A 4,329-nucleotide genomic window follows, 5' to 3' on the forward strand; every position below is an offset into this window, starting at 1 on the left:
GCTTCCCAACTCCCTCCCTTTTTTTATCTCTGCTATACAGTTTTTATGCCTCTATGTGTGGGATAATTTACCCTTTTCCACTTCATCCATTCCCTTTCTTCCATTGCAGTCACTTTGTAGTCCTTAATGAGATTTTTTAAAATCATCATTTTGTGTATTCATACCCTCTACTTGTCTATAACCAGTTTGCTCTTATCAAATAGCAGGGTGTGTGTATGTTCTCCTTGTTTACCTTTCTAAGTCACTGTTGCATCTCATAATTGGAGGTTGAATTTTCCATTGAGTTCTGGCTTTTTTATCAAGAAGGTGTGGAACTCTGTTATATTGTTGAATGACCATCTCTTTGCCTGGAAGAATATGCTCAGTCTTGCTGGGTATGTGATCCTTGGTTGTAACCCTAGCTCTTTTGCCCTCCGGAAAATTGTATTCCACTGCCTCCGATCTTTCAGTGTAGAGTCTGCCAAATCCTGTGCAATCCTCACTGTGGACCCTCGATATTTGAATTGTTTCTTTCTGGCCGCTTGAAGTATTTTCTCTTTTATCTGGTAATTCTGGAGTTTGGCCACAACATTTCAAGGACTTTTCAGTTTGGGATCTCTTTCAGCAGGTGTCCGGTGGATTCTCTCGATTTCCATTTTACCCTCAGGTTCTAGTATCTCAGGGCAGTTTTCCCTAATGAGCTCTTGGAGAATGTTGTCCAGGCTCATTTTTTCATCATAATTTTCTGGTAGGCCTATGATTCTCAGATCATCTCTCCTGGATCTGTTCTCCAGGTCAGTTATTTTTTCTTTGAGGTATTTTACCTCTTTTTCTAATTTTTCATTCTTGTTGTTTTGCTTGACTAATTCTTGGTTCCTCATAGAGTTATTTGTTTCCATTTGGTTAATTCTAGTTTTTAGAAAATCATTTTTCTTGGTTAATTTTTGGAGCTCCTTTTCCATATCATAAACTTTTCTTTTTAGAGAGATGTTTTCCTCATTATAATGTTTTTCTAATTCTGCTATTTTGATTTTGAGAGAATTATTCATTTTGTCGTCTATCTCTCTCATTTTGTTTTCAAAGTTCTTTTTGATCTCATCCAGGAGAGCCTTCTGTGCTTGAGACCCATTCCCTGTTGAAGTTTCAGCTTTGGGTGTGGAGTCCACATTATCTCCCTCTGAGGTTGTTTACTCCCTCTGAGGATAGTAGGACTCCAGAGTCTTTGTCTTTGTAGTCTGCTTTCTACCCATTTTGAGGCAGGGTCCTAGCCATGCCTTTCCTCTAGGATCCCAAGCCTTTACTGTAGAGGGTTTTGCCCTGAGGCAAGAGTTACTATGTCTTCAAGGTCAGAGGGGGAGTTTGGAGAAAGTGAGGTTTACTCTGTCATCGTGGACTTTGGAGGTCCTGAAAAGGGCTTTTTTAAAAAAATTTCTTGGCTATGAAGTGGTAGCTCCAGGAGTGTTTGCTGTCCAGGACACAGGCCCCTGTATTTGCTTCTTACCTTGCTCTTTCTAGTCCCGGTCCTTTGGTGATAGGCCTGGTAGTGGACCTTGTGGTTGGTGGGAAAACTTGCCCTCAGAGTTGATCAGGCCCCTTCCGGGCCTGCCTTTGCTGGCCATGCCTTCCGGGCCTGCCTCTGCATCTGCCGGCCGTGCCTTCCCAGCCTGCCTCTGCGTCTGCTGGCTGTGCCACGCCTTCCCAGCCTGCCTCTGCGTCTGCTGGCTGTGCTGCGCCTTCCCGGCCTGCCACTGCATCTCACAATTATCATTTTTCCATGTAGGAATGTTAATAGTTCAACTTTGATAAATTCCTTATGATTACTTTTTCCTGTTTACCTTCTCATGCTTCTCTTGCTTCTTGTATTTGAATGTCAAATTTTCTATTTGACTCTGGTTTTTTCATCAAGAATGTTTAAAAGTCCTCTATTCCACTGAATGACTATATTTTCCCCTGAAATATGATACTCAGTTTTGCTGGGTAAGTGATTCTTGATTTTAATCCCAGCTCCTTTGACCTCCGGAATATCGTATTCCAGATCCTTCGATCCCTCAGTGTAGAAGCTGCCAGATCCTGTGTTATCCTGATTGTGTTTCCATAATATTCAAATTGTTTCTTCCTGGTTGCTTGTAATATTCTCCCCTTGATCTGGGAATTCTGGAACCTGGCTATAATATTCCTAGGAGTTTTCTTTTTGGGGATCTTTTTCAGGAGGTGATCAGTGGATTCTTTCAACCTCTATTTTGCCTTCTGGTTCTAAAACATCAGAGCAGTTTTCCTTGAGAATTTCTTGGAGGATGATTTCTAGGTTCTCTCTTTGATCATGGCTTTCAGGTTGTCCAATAATTTTTACATTATCTCTCCTGGATTTATTTTCCAGGTCAGTAGTTTTACCCATGAGATTTTTCACATTGTCTTCTTTCATTTGTTTGGATCGTTTAATAGCATCTTGATTTCTCCTCAAGTCACTAGCTTCCCTTTGGTCCATTCTAAATCTGAGGGAATGATTCTCCTCAGTGAGCTTTTGAGATCCTTTTTCCATCTGGCAAATTCGGCTTTTTAAGGCATTCTTCTCCTCATTGCCTTTTTGAGCCTCTTTTGCCATTTGAATTAGTCTGCTTTTTAAGGTGTTATTTTCCTCAGACAGGCTGTTGACTCTCAATTTATAATTTTCTTGAATCATTCTCATTTCTCTTCCCAATTTTTCCTCCACTTGTCTTATCTGCTTCTTAAGGTCCTCTGTGGCCTGTAACCAGCTCGTTTTTTCCTTTGAAGTTTTTGGTGCAGGAGTTCTGACTTCACTGTCTTCCTCCTGTTCCATGCTTTGCTCCTTTTTGTCCCAAAAGAGGAGTCTAATGTTGGATTCTTCTGTTTGTTTTGCTTCCTTTGCCTGGTCATGTTGCCACTCTATTACTTGACTTTTGGGCTTTTTGCCACAGTAGGACTCTGCCACCAGACAGGGGAGCTTCCATCCCAAACGCTGGGGTTTTCTCAGCTGCCAGAGTTATTAGATAGGTGCCCTTTCTGAGGTCTCCACATGCTCTGGCAAGATGGTCACACACCTCAGGACCTCCACTCTAGACCACAATCCAGATCCAAGCAGGTTAAAGCAAGAGCGATTACCCCTCAGACTGGTTGCCTGGTCCCCCTACACTCTGCAGGCCAAGAGCTGAAGCTGCAATGTGGCTCCAGTTGTGCCAAGGCAGCTCAGTGGCTTCTAGCCCTGGGGGCAAAAGCCAAGGCTCTCCCAACTACTGGGTCCCAAAGTCCACACTGCACTGACCTCTCACTTTGTCCTTTGCATCTATGTGTTGATAAATCTGGAAACGGCCACAGCTGCTGGTGATCTGGAGTTCCTCCAGCCAGTGGCTGGTCAGGGCCACTCTGGGGCTAAAACCTCTGGCTCACCAGTGCCTGGCCTTGGCTCCTAGAGCCCTGCGCTGGCTGATTCCTGCTGGGCTGTCCTCAGAGGGGGGTTAGCTTCTCGGTGTCATTTTGTGGCTTCTGTAGCTCCAAAGTTTGTTCAGAGTCCCCTTTTACATGAATTGGGGAAGGTGGAAGCTGGAGCCACGTGGAGGTCCTGTTTCTACTCTGCCATCTTAATCACAAATATTTTTTAAGAAGTTGTTTTGTTCAGTGAATTTTTTTTTCCATATTGCCAATTGTATTTTTAAAATAATTAGTCAATTTATCTTCTACCTCTCTAATTTGAGTTTTAAAATCCTTCTTGAGCTCTTCCAAGAATGCTTTTTGGGCTTGAGAGCGATTATGGTTTGTATTCTCTGAAGTTCAGGGTGCTGACTTTTTCCCCTAAACTAGGTAGGTAAATGATATATGTTTAATTGAAGTAAGATTGTTAACCCTTTTTGCATTGCTTTCTTTTAGAAAAACAGATCAAAGAACCTGTGCTAGCAGTCATCCTGGTTATGCTAGGGTGCTTGTTGCTATAAATGGAATAGTTGGACAGGATCTGCAAACTAAAAGGGAATTATGGGGGCTGGGATAATAGTTTGTTTCCCAGTTGTGGTAGCTGTGATTCTGTGGAGCCATGGAGCAGGAGCTGAGAACTGCCTGTATGCTAACTTCAGTGAGATGAGAGTAGGAACAGAGTGCTGCTAGGGCAGAAGCCAGGAGAGGCTGCCTCCTGCAGGAGAAAGAGGAACCCAGGAGTTCAGTGCCCCTGGGACAGTTTGACTCCCAGGGGGAAGGTGGAATTGTCTGTGGTGGGTGGGGGGAAGTGCTGTGGACCCCCAAGGACCCCACACTGTTGACTTTGTTGCCCAGTCACCCCATAAGACTTGGAAGTGGGAGCTGGAGCAATGTTAAGACTGGGACTTGGCTCATTAGAACCTG

Source organism: Petaurus breviceps, unplaced genomic scaffold (assembly GCF_028583685.1).
Source record: "Petaurus breviceps papuanus isolate PSGF00001 unplaced genomic scaffold, PetGlider_PUasm1.0 128, whole genome shotgun sequence".
Taxonomy (NCBI): domain Eukaryota; kingdom Metazoa; phylum Chordata; class Mammalia; order Diprotodontia; family Petauridae; genus Petaurus; species Petaurus breviceps.